The following is an 18,880-nucleotide window of genomic DNA, read 5'->3' on the forward strand; positions in this document are numbered from 1 at the left end:
GGGGGGGGGCGTGGTTGCCCAGCCCCCCCCCCCCCCAAGATGGAGGGGCTCCAATACACAAACCCCACCATTCTGCATAGTCTAGAGAGCTCCAGAATAGAGCTCCCTCCGCTGCCTTTCCTCCCTCCCATCCTGAAAACAGCAAGCACTGGCAGAGAGCCCTGGCTGTTGCTATAGGAGCCTGGCTGCATACTCCCAGCCTGTAGCTAGATTCTCCTCCCCCCTGGAACCAACAGTGAACTTCTGTTTGGGCTGGGGTAGTGTTGTAGTGCAGAACACTTTGGAGAAAACCTTCTGAGTTACAACTGGGAGCTGCACTTCTGTCTGCACCCCTAGGGTATAGGTAACATTATATGGCATAGAGCTCTGTAACTTTCCTTATATTTATGTCCATTTCTGTAGCTGGCAAAATGGGAGCAAGTGGGATGTTTCCATACTTTGGTGAATCCTTCCAATCCTTTAGTCACTTCCTGAAATAACCAGATATCAAAAATGACTGGGAGCCAACTTTACATTTGCTATCTGGACCTGACTTTTGTCACAACTGTAGGATTTGACCCATTAAATCTATTGAAAGGAGCAAGAGAGACCAAGAAGGTTTGATAATCGTGTTGTTTTGGGAAATGAGAATCTAAGATTTTAAAACTCAGTCCACGAATGATTTCATTCTATTAATGGCAGCTTAGATCATCAGCTATAGAAAATGTAACTAGCTTACCTTCAAGCATCAAACAGGTTTGACAGATCCATTTGGTTTAGGGAACGCCTTTTCTACTCAGATACAAGGCTCACAATCTCTTTTGCAGCTAGGCTTTTTCTATCAGGCCATACAGGATGGTGTTCATTTTTTCTTAAAGCAACATGATCTGTTATGCCTATATAACATTTTGGGCCAGGTTGAAGCTTGCCTCTGTCTTAGGACACCAAGAGGGGGAAGCAGGGTCAAGTAACTTGCTCCATTTTTTGTGCACTTTTCTCTCTTTCTCATACCACCACATGGACTTGGAAGACCCTCCTGCTTCCTCCGTGCAATTGCCTTCCCTGAAATTCAGGACCTAACTGTAGTTGTAATGTTGTTATTCTACTGGGTACAGAAACTAAGGGATTAAAGTACTAATGTCAGAGGAGACTGAGAGGGTGTGAAGGTGGAGCTAAGGCTATGGACCTGCTGTCTGGAGTTGGTCAGCCATACAAGGCATATCTTACATAGTATACCTTTACAGGATAGTTTATTTCTGAATAAGTAGGAAAATAAACTCTTCTGTTTCTAGTAGGTGTTATACTGGAAAAAATTTAGAGAAGAGTCCTACCTGATGTAATTAAAAATTCATGTGCAGGCCAGTCTCTGGGCTCTGATCCTGCACCCTGAACTGTATGTGGTTTGACCCTTACACCCAACACAATGGACTGGCCATAAAGCTCTAATTGCAGAACTGAAGCTTGATTTTAGTCCTGGACATAATAAACATGGTAAGAGAGATTTAGGGGTTGGGGGAGAGGAATGCTTAGAGAAAGGAGGGGTGAGAGAAGTATCATGGGTTGCTCTAGTCAGTGATGCATGCTTTTTGAGGTTTGCACAAAATCATTTTTAGGGTAAAGTTACTAGAACAGCTGAAGGAAATGGAAGATTTACAAGAGTTATTGGTGACTTCTGTTTAAAGAAAGACTGAAGAAAGCAGAAACATAGCATGCTGGGTTAAATGCAGGCTAAGTAAATAAAAAAGAAAAATGCATCAATGAAGTAAAAAAGCATGACTTTCCTTATACCTGGTGCTATGAAGATCTCTAAATCATCTTGAAATACTATCTTTACATGCCTGTGCTCTTAGGACCTTATCCAGTGCCCCATGAATTCAATAGCAGTCTGTTTAATGACTTCAGTGGGCTTTGAATCAAGCTCTGTGTAGGATAACTTTGAGTTATTATGTAAGATTAGGACCATTTTCCAAATTACCATATATTCAGCAGTATCATTAGCAGCTCAGCCTTTTGTGGTGTACCCATGGGTACTAAGTATTTCTAGTTCTTTCTGTTCTGTATATCTTATGAATGAATATTGTATCTACTCCAAATATGTACAAACACTAGTAATGACATGACCAATTATTTCTCCAACAAAGCTCTATTTCTTCTCACCTGAAATATATTAAGATACTGAGTCCTACAAGAGCTAGTTAGGTTTACATTTGTTCACTAACACTTAGAAATTATATTTCACGTTGCCTTCAATTTATATTTAAATATATTCCTCTAGTTGCACTACTGTGTTAACAAGAAAACCAAAAGAAGTCCATCCATTATTACACAAAAAAGAAGGTAGATTAAGGTTACTTTTCCCAATATAGTTTAATGATGAACAAATCCATTCAGCTGAGAGGAAACCTATAAAATGTACAGAACAGACCAAAACAAATGAAAATTAAATGCTCCAGACTCAGCTTAAGTGGTGGCCATATACAGGCATGATGTTTCTATCAGGAGAATTGCCATTCTTCTGATAGAAACTATGAGAATACAGGCATTCATTCAGTTTCTCCCTTCAGGAGAAACAGCTTCAATGTGTCAATGTGGAAGAGATAGTCTCTTGAAAGGATCAATGTATCAAAGACTCCCTTTCTGGTCCAGGAGGGGAGTGGAGCAGTGGAATAATGTTCCCTGCATTTCCCCAGACCAGGAACTACCTCATCTGGGGTTTTATCCCTGCTGCTCCAGCCTCCACATGGACTGGTCTGAGATGGACCTGGAACATCCTGCTGTTGCTCCCCATCTCTTCCTCAGACCAGGGACTGCCAGATGGGCAACATGGGTAGCAATAGGAAGCTTGCAGGGCTGGAACCTGGGCTTGGGGATGTTCACCCAAGGGCATCAGGGCCCTATGCTGCCTGATCTGGGGAATGAGATGAGAGCTTTGCCCCACTGTTCTTTTCCCATCCCAGGGAAAATAGGTTAGGGTGGTGTAGAACAGCCATGGCCTTTTTCTGAGACTAGGGACTGCTTGGTTTGGGTAATAGGCTTTGCTCTGATGCTCTGCTTCCATCCCAGCCTGGTCTGTAAAAGGAAGTAGAGTGGTGGGGGAAGGCTTCCCACTCTTCCCCAGATCTGGGGGTGCCCTGCTCTGCAGAAGTGTTAAGGAGCCTTTCCCCATGACTCCACTCTTATTAGGATGGGAGGAGCAGAGCAATCACTGCTTCACCATGCTTATCTTGACTGGGAACACCTAAGGAGTAGGGGAGAGGAGACAGTTGTAAGCTGTACGTCTGTAGTGTTCCGTCTTCTAAAGACATTTATAGTGGTAGAAATTCCCATCACTAGAAAAAATTAATGCCTGTTCATGACCAGAGTTATACTTCCATTTTAACACCTGCAACTTGTAGCATGGGAAACTTTTGCATGAGACCAAACAATTGGATTGGGGCCAGGGTTGAGAGAGACAGAGGTTGCTAGGGAGGAAAAATGAACAGAAGAGTATAAAATTTCAATTACTATTGAGGTAAAATGGGAGATCAAACTTGGAAAGAAGTGAAAGAAAAGCTGGAAAACATCAGCATGTGATACAGGATGATTTGATATACCGTGTTTACCTGAATCCAAGATGACTTCAAATTTAAGACAACACCCAGTACTTAGATTCTAGGCATGGAAAACTATAAATTCTTGGATGGTCATCCTAAATTTGTCCCCCACCCCCTTCTGTGTTAGGAAAAGAGGCCAGGTCTTCTTTCTCCCATCCCCCCTCTGATGCCTGCCACTGTGCCCTTTCTCCCCATGTGCCTCCCCCACATGCCTGTGCCTGATCCCTGCTGTCTGACACTCTCCCCTCTGCCACTGCTTACCTTCTGCGTCTCTGCTATGCTTCAGCTCCAGGGAAGTCAGCAGTGGAGGTTGCCTTGGCCCTGTTCCATCCTGGCCAGCCTGACAAATAGCAGCAGCAGCTCTGTGCCCAACCAGGTCAGGGCCAGAGGGACAGGACCCAGAGAACAAGATAAGCAGGGGTGGGGGAAGGCAGACTGGGGTGGGCAGGTGATGCAGTCTTCCCCATGCTCTCCCCCAAGCCGCATAGGCAAGTCTTTCCCCATGCACCCCCCTCTACTACTTAATCTGTTTCACATTCTCCCAGCTGCATGCCTCTTCCCACACCATACAAACCTGGGGCTGCAGCTGGAGCCAAGCCACTACCTGCCCCTGGTCAGTACTTGAATTGAAGATAAGGCTTCCCCACCCCCACCTTGTTTAGGGAAAATAACTGTCTTGGATTTGAGTAAATACACTATGTTTGTACAATAGAATGGGTCCATAGAGTAGTTATGGTGAATTTCACAATCAGTATTCAATTCACATTTCTACATTTTATTTAGATAGGCAAACTTAAAGAATCTTGAGCTTTAGGGTTTAATGTCAGAGGATTCCTCCCTACTAGTATATATTAAATAAGAATAACACTGCTGATAGGGCAGTGTTTATAATTAAATTACATCTAACATCTCAAAATAAACTGAAATGTAAACCAAATCTATGAAGCATAAGTAACTTTCAAATGAAAATCCATACTTTAATACAGGTATACAGACTATCTTTGAACCTTTATTAATTGACTTTTTTTTATTACTGCCTTTCAGCCCTCCATTTTTTATATGCAAAATCAAAATCATTGCCACTATTGCCATGAGTCACAGTAAGCAAAAAGTAAACAAATAAATAGGACAAAAGTGAAGTGAAGATGACAATATGTTTGTGAAAGTTGGCTGTATATATGTATGTTTTGTCGTAATGAGCTTATCAATATTATTCTTTTGGTTAGTTTCTAATTATGAAACATTGATAAATGGAGTATTCAAATTAAATTTGCACACTGCTGCCTGATTTGTATTGTTTAAAAATGAACTATTTTTCTCAGTTCAGTTGTACACGTCCATTATAGGCACACCGTCATAAAAATGTGCATGTCCTACTTTTCCAACCCCAAAGGCAATTCACCTCTCAAAATAGTTCCACCCCTAGGAGTCCTGACCTAGTATCAGACAATGTTGTGCAGACCGTTTGATCTCAGGTGTGGTGTAAATGCCTTCAGTACTTTGGGAAATGCCTGGACTACAGAACGTGTGTGTCAGTTCAGAAGTAGGATATGTGGATAAAACTTTGATTGTTTTTAAATCTACATCCCTATGAATGTTGTCTGGTTTAAGCTGAAATAAGCCATAAATCTGAGAAAACAGTCCTGTTGATATCTAGTTATAATTGCATTTTTTAAAACTGTTAATAGTGTGTGCATTTTAGTGTTATTCAGTGTTTTATTGACACAAAAACTCCTGGAAGAAAGAGAATGGCAAGTGAATGGTGCAGCTATGAGAAGACAACATACTGAGTAAATCTGAGTAAAGCCAAGTAACAAAGTGACTGAATTCTTGAGTGTCTAATGTATCAAAGGGGAATGGAGGGAGTGATTGACTAAGAAACCAAACCAGCAAATGAGTGCTTAGTTGTCACTGAGCATTTCTATGCATGAGTGGGTCTGTATGATTGTGTGTGAAGGGGTTGGTCAATGGATGACTGAGCCTGGAAGTAGTACATATTGAAAGACTTGCACTGAAACATTTCTATTTTGGTATTTTTCATCATTCAGTGAAATGAGGTTTGAATCCCTTGTCATGTAGAAGTGTGATGTGATTGAATGCATGAAGAAATTTGAGTTGCAAATTATACAAGATCATGTGATAAAAGGAGTATTAAGAATGGTTCAGAGGGGCTCTAGAGAGGGTGGTGCTAATTGCAGTGCATACCTGTCCCACTTTTTATTTTTTTTAATTAGGTGACAACCACCATATTAGTTTATGAAGATTCCAGAAGAAGCTAGAGCTCCATCATGTTGCTTACAGCACTTATGAAAGTTAAGAGGAAAGTTGGAATTACTTTAAATATCTGACTCTCTGTAACAAATGTAGCTGCGCTATATTGCTAACCGATATTATTAAACTTGTTTAATGAAACAGTATTGCCAGAGGGGACAGATCTCCATTTCCTCAGATAAAGGAGATTTTCCTGAGCTCACAGGATCAGTGCTCAGCCTCTGCACTCTGTTTTGTGCATTTTTTCTATATGCCATAGTTCAGTGTTTCTCAACTGATTGTGACTCCCAGGAAAATTGCAAAAGGCAAGTAGGGAGTTGAGGCACGGGAAAAATTCTGAACACCACTAATGACCTCCCTCTACAACTTTAGAGCAAAGACGCAACATTTTCCAGAATAACTTTGGGATAGCCAAGACCTCCAAAATCTGAGGATATGTGCACATGTTCACTGTACGTAGTTTACAATTGCATGGTTCACTTTAGCCACATGGTCATAGATTAAGAGTGCGGGGAGCTGCCTTGGGAATATGGTGTAAATAACTCTGGGTAAGGAGGGAAGGGCTAGGAGATCCACGAGGGGTTGGTGGCTCTGCAGTGGGGAGAGGGTGGTGTCTGTCTGAGGTTTGAGGGACTGAAATAAACCAGTCACTATGTGCTGGGGTTAGGAAGTATGTATGTATGGGGTAGGGCATGCAACTGGACTTTCCCAGCACCAGGACTGTGCTCTGATAGATCAGGCTAATCTGTTCCTGATCTAAGTTGGTTCATCTCCTCAAGTGAACAAATTTAGGTGGGGCCTGCCATTTTTTGGCCAGTTTAACCTCCCCGAATGTTTGAACAGATCAGCACTTAGACTTAAGTCTAGCTTGGTCGAGCTAAATGATAATATCTGCATATACCTCAAACATACAGGTCACTGTCTCCCGGTATCATGTTCCCAAAGTCCCTGCATGCTCTTACCCATAAAGCTAAAGTTTCTCAAAGAAGGATTCTCTTGAAACTTATACATACACAAGTTATATATGATTCATTGACACTTTTTTGTTACTATTTTATTTTTAGAGTAAATGTAGGGTAATCATGACATGTTTTGGTTTTGAATAAGAGATCATCAGGCTTAAAAAACCAAGAATCACTAAGCTAGCTCCTTTGAGTAGCTGCATAAGAAGTAGACTAAGTCTGTATTCCTTTGTTTTGAAATGATTTAAACTTATAAGACATCTCTGAGAATGTTTTCACTCTTATTAAGCATAAAACCTTGTGGTGTTTTGTGCTGTAGGGCTGTGGCATTAGATGTATTGAAAATAAGCAAAGTTGATTTTATGGTATGCTAGGTTGAAGATATATCTAAGAGAGATTCCAAGGAAATTAGATGAAAATATATAGCCTTTTATTTTTCATTATTTCCCTCACAATATTTTTTTTATTTATCAAAATATTTACTGTAGTTACTCAAATATAAGATGAGGTTTTTTCCCCCCAGTCAGCATGAGGGAAAAAACTCCTCATCTTACATTTGCATACAAGGAAACCACATTAAATACACTGGTTGTCATTAAGCTGCAGCCAAAAGCATCATGTGTTCAGTAATGGAAACCATCTATGAAGTTGATTAAATGTAGGTAACACTGTGTGTGCCTATAAAACACATGGCTCATATTGGGAAAACAACCTAATGGGAACCTTTTTCTTTTTTTGGGGGGGTGGGGGTCCTTAAAAGAAGTGGGCAGGTATTCCCACCAGAGGGAACTGGCACGAGATCTGGAGGTAATGAAGCATTAGGCCTGCATCAGGAGGCCAGAGCCAGCCCTGACACCCTCCCCTTTGTGCCAAAAATGCTGCATTTGATATGTTGATGGGAACCTACCACAAGGATAAGTTAGTGCAGCCCATCCAAATCATTTATATTGTTGTGCCAATTGTGTTGTCAGCACTGACTCTTTAAAGTCATGGTGAGATACTTCACTGAATACGTTTCGACTTCCTCTTCACTCCCATAGCTGAGCTATACCTTTCTTTCCCTTTCCAGAGATTCCCATTTCTTTACCTGGAGTAAATGTCTGGCAAACATCATCAAACAGGGCCCCAGATAGTTCACCCAGAATTTCTGCCACCCCTCCATCAGCCTGTTCCATACGATTAGTGAGGCCACGCACTCCATGAGGTGGAGTTGGGACCAGGTTGCCCTGCATCTCATTTGTATATATATTTTTGAAGGATTCTAAGGATTCTAGGACTTGTGACATGAGCACCCAGTTGCAGCCTTGAGTTGGGGGCTAATTAGCACATGGATCCTTTGTGGGGGTGGTGTCTGGAGTATACACACATACTATGCAATGCTGAGCTATGGGGTCACTATGGTTTGAAACACTGTTGACTGCTGTGGCCCAGCCCAATGAACTATACAGTAATCATAAGCCTTTTGGCTTTGCACTAATAACATGCACAATTTGTATTATATGTAAGTGGGTCTAAAAGTGTTGCTTAAAAGTGTGTTTATAGAGTACCTGTGCTAAAAGTTGCAGCACTTTAAAAGAGGTACAACGCATCAATTCTGAATGAACTTCATTATTACACAGGGACATTTCTTTTAAAACCAGTGTTTTCAAATTTGCCCCTCACTTCCAAGTGCTCAATATATATAAACTATTGGGGAGGTCATCTTATATTCAGGATTGTCTTATATTTGAGTAAATATTCTTCACGTAAACTCAGATCCTAGATTAGTCAATTTTGAGATCCTTTTTCTCTCTTCTTATTTTTGTCAATGTCTTTCCATTTTCATTGTTATTTTCCTACTCTTTGCTCCTAAAAGCCAACAAGGTTCTTAGGAACATACACATTGCTATGTTGGAGTGTTCCATACCTTGCTTTTCCCTCTAAATTTAAGCGCTCCAGCAGTGTCAGGAACCCCATTAAAGGCAGTTAGGTAATTAACTTTTTATAGATGAAACTTTTCCACCACACCATCTGGTAAATAATGATTAGCTTATGCCACAAAACATATATTTTCTTGTTTCTTTAGCTCCACATATTCCCAGTACCCATATAAATGGTTCATCCTTTTATGAATGCCACTAAATTATAGTGTCCAGATCCTCAACCAGTGTAAATCACCATAGTACAACTGACTGGACTGAAGTTTTACTGAGTTACATCAGCCGAGGAACTTGACCATATCTCCAGAGATATTTTGTGATAATCAGTTACATATTCTCTTTTTCTCGGTCAGATAACTATAAGATATTTGCAAAATTTGAATTGCACAAAATATTCATCTGGCAATAGAAAACTTCTGTACTGCTGTCTATTGGCACACACCTTATCATACAACATTAACGTGTGACTATCTCGGGATGCCCACATTCCAGCACTACTTTTACCAAACTCCGCTTTCCAACAACTATACCTCAGCCTTCCTTTCTGTGTACCAACTTCAAAATTCTACCCCTTTCATATAATATATAAATCGTGGATCTTTGGTGTAATTAAGGAGCCAGTGTTATGTTTATGGAGGGTTTCACTCCCTGTATGCCCTGCCCCCAATCTGTTTCTTCTCCTATAATTTTGTTCCCTCAGCAGTTTTCCTTCCTACCCTTTAAAATTTCTTCCCCTTCCAACCTGAATGTATATTTGGTCCCCACATCACCCACTTCTGTTGCTTCTAGTTTAGAATACAGACATCTTTGTTGAGGGTAGGCTAGTTTCAGTCCTAGTGAGATGATAGAGGATGCCTATCCTTGGCAAAAAGCAGTCTAAACTTCTTTTTGCACAGGCAAGGGAGAAATAGTGGATATTTTTTTTAAAGTGTAGCTTCTGGCCTGAGCCTTAGTGAGAGAAAATGTGAGACTGCAGCTACTTAGAAATTATAATTATTTATTAATTCCTGGGAAGGAGGAGATTTTATGTACCAGCTTCAGCTAACATAAATGTTCACATATGAAGAATAACAGCAGAAATGACACTCAGTCCTTCATACTTTGTAATGAAAGCTATCTGTTGTACTCAAAAAAGATTTCTATATCATTTTTTTTGTTTGATGTACAGGGCTTATTTAAAGAGATGCATTAACAATGAAATGTTAAAAGTGCTTATGAAGCTGGCTGAAGAACAATTTCAAAAATTATTAAAAATAAATGGCAACATATCCAACAAAAACTACATTAAAATAAAAAAGTATATAAAAGCTAATTTTTTTTTAAAATTTCACACTGAAAAACCTGGAATTTTTTGCCCAGTTTTACGTCCATTTCACAGCACAAACTTCAGTGGTACTTTATCATTTCAAAGCTGTTTTTATAATTGGCAGGCAGAGAACAGATTTATTCACAAAATCTTGCCAACATAAGAACAATATGAGTGAATGATCTGTGAATGATTTCATAGACATTAGGGCTGAAAAGGACCTCAGGAAATTGAGTCCAGCCCCCTATCCCAAGGACAGGAAGTCAGCTAGGGTCAAAGGATCCCAGCAAGATAAGTGTCCAAATTCTTCTTAAAGGAGTCCAGAGTAGGTGCTTGCACCACCTCTGGCAGCAGCCTATTCCAGGCCTTGGAGGCTCGGACAGTAAAGAAGTTTTTCCTTATGTCCAGCCTAAAATGGTCTTGGAGGAGTTTGTGACTATTGGACCTTGTCATCTCTTGGGGTGCTATGATGAACAGACGTTCCCTCAGATCCTGATGCACACCCCTTATATACCTATAGGCTGCCACCAGGTCACCCTTGAGCCTGTGTTTTTCCAGGCTGAAGAGTCTCATGGCTCTCAGCCTCTCATCATAAAGCCTATTCTCTTGTCCTCTGATCATGCATGTAGCTCTCCTCTGGACTCTCTCAAGCTTCTCCACATCTTTCCTAAATTGTGGAGCCCAGAATTGGATATCTGAGTGAAATGTAGAACCAGACACTAAAGTCATTTTACCCAAGATGTGTACATTCTCACACACGCACACACACGCACACACACGCGCACGCGCGCACACACACACAGTATGGAAGTATATGCGTAGATCTAGTACAACCAGAAGCTTTCATTAAGAAGTCTAAAAGGTTGTGCCATAGTTTATTGTTAAGTAAAAATATATCTGTCAGTTGGGGCTTAGCACATTAAAAAAAAAATGTTCTCTAAGAAATAAAGAAAGAACTCTCCTTTGTTAAATACCCTCCTCTCCCATTGTTTTCATTGAAGCTATGGCCATGAGTTGCCTTCTGTTCAGAGGACCACAGTTTCCCAGTGTTGCATACATTGTTCATTGCAAAAGCATCATGAAGAACAGGTTTTAGGATTAGGGCTGTGTAAATGGAGGCTCATCATCAGTGTTGCTGTGAACCAGAATCACCATGCAAAATCTGGCTAATCTTTCAAATGCACTAGCTTGGCCTAGAAACTTCTTCCCTTTCCATATAGCAAATCACACCAACAATATGTGCTTGTTTGTGATGTAATATTGTGGACCTGATTCATCAGTGCTGTCTTCATGTTTTGCCCTCGTGTAGTAATCTGATCAGTAGTCTCACACATGCGTTAGATTGAGGAACTCAACTACAAATTCTTCCAAAGAGCTAGGGATGTACTAGGAAGGAGCACTGATTATACATGCCTCTCTGTTTAACAGTCTAAAAATGCTACATTTTGGTTCTTGGTGTTTTGTGCTGCTATATTTGCTAGAAGTTAATGAATATATGTCATACTATTGCATTCTTATTTTTTTAAGCAAAAGTAAATGCCAGTTTTGCCAAGAAGTTGTATAAGTTGTGAGTACTTTTTTTTTTTTTGCACTTAGTATATGAATTGACCCTTGGGGATAGATTTTTTTGTTCATCCAGCATTTACACTTTAATATGGAATTCAGAGAGGATGATTATTACATATTTGTGTACAGTGAGACAGCTCTATTTTTATGTTGCTGATATAGGTCATGAGAATAGCAATTCATTTCATTTGGGGGTGGGGTAAAATTCCTGGAAAGAACCTATCTCTGCATAAACTGAAAAGTTTTGGAAACTCTATAAAGATTTTTTTTTTTTACAGCAAAATGGGCCATTTCCACTTCAGCTCTTATAGAACGCCTATAATTCTCATTGAAAAAATGTACCATCACAAAACTGAATCATAAACTATCAACAGTGGATTTTATTATATATACTAACTTCATTCTTTGTATTATTTTGATACTCCACTTTTTCAGTGCCCTAGAGCTTCTGGGAAAAACAGATCGTGTATGTGTTGGTAAATTCAAATAGAAGATCTGCTTCAAGGAACTATTCTTGATGGTTATAACCCTTGCACACCACACAGCTCCTCTTTTCTCCCCTTGCACATGGTTAAAGAACTAATTGAAACATCAAGAAATGATCAGAACTCAACCAAATGAATACACAAACTATTTTAAAGCATTTGGATTAACCTTTAATACACCAGCGAAATACACAAATTAATTTGCTTATTTCCCTGAACTTTTATTGTGGCTAGCTTAATATATATTGTTGCAAGGTGTATAGGCTTTAATAGTGACTCTGACATTAAGGTTGAAAAAAGTAATTGCCCTGAAAGAAAGGCTAAAATCCCTGTGTTACCCTTTAATGATAAAGCTTGGTCTTCCATCTTGGCAAAATACATTTTCAGAGGATAAAGTCACTTTCTGTGCAACATTTTCAAGGATGTATTCATTAATGTTTTGCTGAGAGAACACTTTACAATTGTTTAGTGTTACAAGTCTTTTTTTTGCAAATTGATTTATGCCAGAGGTATTTTCTTGCTTATGTGGAAAGTATGCAGTTTTGGGGACTGGTTGTTTTACTAGAGGGACCTAAAGAGTATGGGACGGGGGAGGAAAGACAGCAAATTGCATCCCAAGTAGTGAGTCCTTTCCAGTTTAAGATTTTGCAAAAGAGAATGTCTAAAAAGAAGAGTTGGCTGAACACTAGAGAAAATATCCTATGAATAAATCCCTTCATGAATATTGCTGATATGCACTTAATTTATTTGACTAATAACAATTGGTCAGCTATAGCACTGCTTGAACACAAGTATCCCTATTAATTGAATGAAATACTTGACGAAAAATGGTAATATTCACTGACCCATATATTCAGTGAATATTATTGAACTAGCTCTATAGAACTAAATAGTGGTGGGAGGGCCAAAAATTGCTTCTGAAGGGGCTCTTAGCATTTTAAGGAGCGGGAATTTTAAAGCTTTTCACTGTTTCTCACTCTGTCCCCACTTCCCCCTGTAGTTCATCTCTCTGCCCATGACCCTTTGCCCCCAGCATTAAGGTATGCAAAAAGGCTTTTTTGCTGAGGACTTTACCACATTCAATCCCCAGTTGGATTAGATGATCTCTTGTGGGCCCTTCCAACCTTATTCTTCTATGAAACAAACACTCACAAATTTGATGGGGATAGGGATACCTGTTTTGGTGTATCATAAACAACATCTCAACCAAGCATCATGTTCTAAATTGGTGATGTATTTAATTGTCATGCCTATATACACTCAAAAACGAAAAATGAACTCCATTTCAGCTTGATACTGAAGCTCATGCCTAATTTCAAGTTTATGAGTTGTCCCCGAATGAGGTAGAAAGAGGAATAAACAGTACAATATGCCAAGCAACTCAGGTTACCAGAGTTTGTTGCTGATAGGTTGTCTAACTGAACAGAAGACATTTTCTCTATTTAAACCCTTGAGAGTGATAACACTTTGGATTTCATTTTGCAAAATGTTTAATGTAGGTTAAATTTGGGGCTTATCAAGTCTAGGCGGGTGGTTTTAACAGAAAAAAAGTATTCTTACACCTTTAGAACAATGTCATTAATATAGATAGCTCTTCCATTTAGTTCAGCTTTCTACCTTTTACTTCACAGATACTGAAACTTTAGAGAGAGATATCAGATCTAGGATAATTTAATTAAGTCAATGTGTTGTCTGTTTATTTACTGAGTATTCAATAAAATATTTTTAGACCACTTCAAAGACGTTTCTAAAGAAATTGATATGGGCTTTATGGAACATCTCTAGAAACGATCATTCTTCTGACAGTTACCAGATTATCAGGTAATTTGGTTCCCTTTGGCTTTTTTTTTTTAATCCTGTTATGCAAGGTTTAAAGTAACAACTTGTACAAATTTAGGCCATAGTCCTTTGAAGGAGTTCTTCATAAGTTCTGTCAAATGTAAGGTCATGATGCAACTTTCTTCCCCATCCGCTGAAATTGTAGTACATTAAATTGAATGCATGCATAATTCTGTACTGTTCTGGATAAATATTTAGACTCTAATCCTGAAACCCTTAATTGTAGCAATAGGCTTTGCCCAAATGTATATTTCCATTGTTATCATATGATGTTATCTAAAAAAAGAACAGGTTCCAGGAATCAGGATGGGGACATTCAGAGATTTCAATGCGGGAAGAACCTGCCCTGATCAACTTCATTGATCAGGCTGTGGTACTGTAGTTCATGTTGAATTAGGACATGCTTTTTGAAAAACCTCCTATCTTGTTTTTTAAGAATTTCCAAGGATAAGAAACCACCACAGCTTTCAGTAAGTGGTTCCAAAGATCAAGCACCATCCTAATTGTTCTTCCTTTACTTATTATGTGCATACAGAAGTCAGTCAAATATAATAATGTTGCCTTATCTTTTACTATGTTACAGAGTATGCTCATACTCAGTTTGAGTTTGCCAAAAAAAACGCTTGCTTACAAAGCCTATTCTTTGACACTCTTAAAAGATGTGCTGACCATGTCTCTGTCTTCTTCATACTTTTCATATTATTGTAGGTCTATTGTAGATGCTAGGTAGTTATGCTGATTCTAGAATTTCTTCATTATTTATTCTGTGACTCCTTTTTGTTTTTAACTGTTTTACACAGACACTTGAATTGAAAGATGTTCAATTTGCATGAGAGTGACTTATTTTTCTGGGACTTTGCTTTATATAGAAGGACACTGCTGCTTCTAAAGATTTGAATTTTAGTGCTCTTGATTATCACATTGGACTTCTACATTATATTCAGTTAATTTATATATTCTGGACTTTATATCAAAAATAGAATCATTTGCATTGTGAATTACACTACTCAAATTAATATATTAGAAGCTTCAAGGCCATAGTTACCCATGATGGTAAAATATATATAGATTAATTTGCATCTAAATTTACCTAGCTTCAACTTCCAGCTGTAAGATTGTGTTACAACTTTATTGGTCAGTCTGAAGAGAACACTCAATTATAAGATTTCTGTTTGCCATGTAAGTGCTTATAGGTTGTAACTGAGTCACCCACTAAAATGCTCTCTGAGGAACTAAACGTTTTTTGAATCTTTTACCACATAGAATATTTTCCAATCCTTTTAATCATTCTCATGGTTCTCTGAATACTCTAAAGTTTTTCACTAACCTTTCTGAATTGTAGATGCAAGAATTGGATGCTCTATTCTGGTAACCTCATACCTGCTATATACACGCATCCAAGCATCACAGTAGCTCTTAGGGATTCAGCATCTTGTTGGCAACTCATATTTAGGTGATTATTCACCCTGGCCAGAAAGTACTTTTCAGAGTCACTGCTTCCAGAATAGAGTCCCTCATCCTGTAAATATAGCCTGTATTCTTTTTTCTGAATGGATGACCTTACATTTGACACAGTTTATGGAGTGATCCACATAGCTTTGCATCAGTGACCAATTTACCATTTTACCAATCTTTATCTATTATGATGTTATGTGTGTACTTGTGTATGTCCCCCACCCTACTTCTCTTCCTGGCACCAAATTTAAGTCTGCTTATATGACCTATGGCCAAGAAACAATTGGTGTAGCATCACCTATTTAGTAATACTTTTACTAAATAATAATTCCCTGTTTTACAATTACACTGAGACCTGCCACTTATTATTTTTTAAATCTATTTGTGTTTGAATTTTTAGCTTTCTTGTTTTTGATCAACATGCTTTTTGGTACCTAAGCCAGTACCTCACAAAATATAAATATATCACATTAACAATATTACATTTATCAAACAAATTAAACTAGGGATAACTGCTCAAAGATTAATATTTTTAGCTGATGAAAGAGAGAGAAATCTTGTAGGGCTTCTCTAGGACTTGCATGGTAAATTTAGCTAGCATTGTGCAGAATCAATGAAGCAGATATTAAGCGACTAAAAACTAGCTGATATACATCAAGATATAAATATAAATAGAGAAACATTAGTCATTTCTAGTGAGGTTCCTCAGGATCTGTTTGTATCCCAATGCTATTTAAATCTTTGTAAATGGTATGGAAGAAAACATTAAATCATTATTGATAAAGTGTTGCAGATGACTCCAAGATCAAAAGAAGTAAGATGAATATAATGTTTGGCTTCAAAGAACCAAAAAAAAAAAAAAAATCAAACCAAAAACAAAGAATATGACAGGGGTAGGATGGAATGTACTGTATTTTTTAAAAACAATGGTTCAAAAAATGACTGGATGTCAAGATAGGTAAGCAGTAGGATGTGAACTTGCCGTAGAAAGCAAGGGCTAAGAATAGCAGTGGTTATACTCGGGTACATACATGGGGAAATATCAAGTGGGAATAGGAAAATGTTATTACTAATGTAGACAAGGTTCTTTGGGTAAATGTGATTCTTTTATTAGACCAACTAAATAGTTGGAAAAATTGTTCTTTGCAAGCAATTCCCATTACTAATGTATACAGTTTTAATAAGATCATTATTGAAATAAAATGTCCAGTTGAGGTGCTAGATTTGAAAAGGATGTTGAGAAAGGAAACAGTCAGGAAAAAAACAGCAAAATGTATTTGGTATCAGGAGGACCTTGTTTTATGAAGTTGAAGAAACTCAGTCAATTCAGTTCATCAGAGAAGATTACAAAGTAACTTGATCATGATCAGTAAGTACTTACATGGGTAGAAGGCTTCTGATAATCAACTGTTCTTTAATTTAATAGAGAAAGGCATAATAGGTTCCAATGTCTGGAAGCTAAAACTAGACAAAATCAGGCTAGAAATATGGCACACACTTCTAGTGAGGTAATTAACCACTGGAAACACTTACCTAGGGATATGAAAGATTCTCTTATCCTCTTCTAAATCCAATACTCATTTATACAGTTAAGTTTGCATGGAGCTTATTAAATACTCATATGGGGAAATAGCTCTCTAAAGTTTAGTGAAATTAAGACTCTAATTAATTTTTAATTTAAGCTCTATTTTTTCACTTCATTTTACAGTGTTTCCCATTATCATGAAAGTAGTGACATTTAGAAACTATTGATCACAAAAAACATCGAAAATGTCTTATATCTTAGAGGCTATTGACACAAACCATTGACAATTAAATTGACTTTCAAGTTTTGTTTTTCTTTTCTTTTCTTTTATATTAGCTTGTATCTCCCCTTTAGGTAGACCACAGTTCTGTAACAAAATTTACTGAGGTACCTCTTTTTCATTCCAGCAGTACATCAAATGTGAACTGTAGCATACTTCTGAATCATACTTTAGAAATGATTTGTTGCTTTGGATGACTGCATGAGCAACAGAGGGTGCATACAAGCATTATATTTAAATTGAAGGAATTGAGCTTAGTGAGGTAAAAAATGCTAGGGTTGCAAGTAGTCACAATGGTGTCTGATCTAAAAATGGCTCATGCAGTTCAAATTGGACCTCACCAGATGAAGTCTAACTCTAGACCAATAGTTGTTAGACTGGTTTGCCAAATGCTTGTACAGTTTCCTTATCAATATAAATCATCCCACTGTCCTTTGGCATCCCAGCATGCATTGTTCCCGGTGTCCCCTGTGCCTCTGCAGGGAGATACGCTGGCATTCCAGCCAACCATGAAGCAAACCCTCTTCCCTCACTGTCTGGGAGATAAGAAAGCCCAGCCCTGTCTTGCATTCCAGGCTGTTGGGAAATGCAGGAGGCAGAGGCAAATGTGTGTCCACTGCACATGATCCAGATCTCCAGACACCTGAGACCCTGGGCCAGACCACCTGTGGTCCCAAGACCCTACCCTGAAGCACCCGAAGACCCAACACAGACCTGAGCACACAACCAAAATACCCTCAAGGCTTACACACAAATGCAAAGACCCAGGATCCCAAGACTCAGAAATGACCCAAAACCTCATAATTGAAGGTGCAAATGCAAACACCCTATAACCCAGATTTGGGACTTGAAGGGTTCTGGCTGGCAAATATCTGAGCCATGGGAGTTTGGGGCTGTAATGGGTGCTTATCAGCATGGTTATTGCCAGTGGGTGGATGCCCCCCCCAAAAGTTCAGGGCGTTAGGGGACATGGTCAACTAAGCTGGAGCCCTTGGAAAGTTAGGAGATTGGGAGGTGGGGAGTGTAGTGAGCCATCTTGGGGGCCAACAGGTTGAAGTCCCTGGAAAGTTTGGGGCTTGGGAGTGTGTGGCCAGCTATCTTAGGGGTGGCAGGTAGAAGTCCCTGGAAAGTTCAGGAATTGGAGTAGGGGCAGTCAGATGAGCTGGTGCTGACAGGTAGATGTTCCTGGAGATGTTTGGGATGGGGTGTGTCCAGATGAGCTGGGGTTATTCTAAAATGTACATACCAACCCAGACACAGACCGAGGGTGTGTGAGAGAGCCAAACACCAAGATGCACATCCACGTGTCCCTGCCTACACCCTGATGACCAGATCTTCAACGGTCATATGTTACCTACTGAGGCATGGTTAGAGTATTCTTTCCTCTGGTCTAGGTACCCCATGTAGGGCTTCAGGGGTAAGGGAAGGAGAGTGTAGGACAGGTCCCTGATGATGAGGGGTGGGAAAATTATTTTGGTAACCTCAATGCTGGGGGTCCTAGGTGTGTAGCATTTATTCTCCATCATATAGGGAAGGGTGGAGTTGTCAAAGATGCTTGCATTGTGGGCATTGCCTCCTGCCCAGCCAGCAAAGATGAGGGTTGTTTCCCTAGCAGCCAACAATACCATGCAGCATGACAAATATGCTCTTTCTGTCACAGAGCACTTAGGTGCCCTGTTCCTTAGAGTGGAACTGCTAGG

Source organism: Alligator sinensis, unplaced genomic scaffold (genome assembly GCF_000455745.1).
Source record: "Alligator sinensis unplaced genomic scaffold, ASM45574v1 scaffold665_1, whole genome shotgun sequence".
NCBI lineage: Eukaryota > Metazoa > Chordata > Crocodylia > Alligatoridae > Alligator > Alligator sinensis.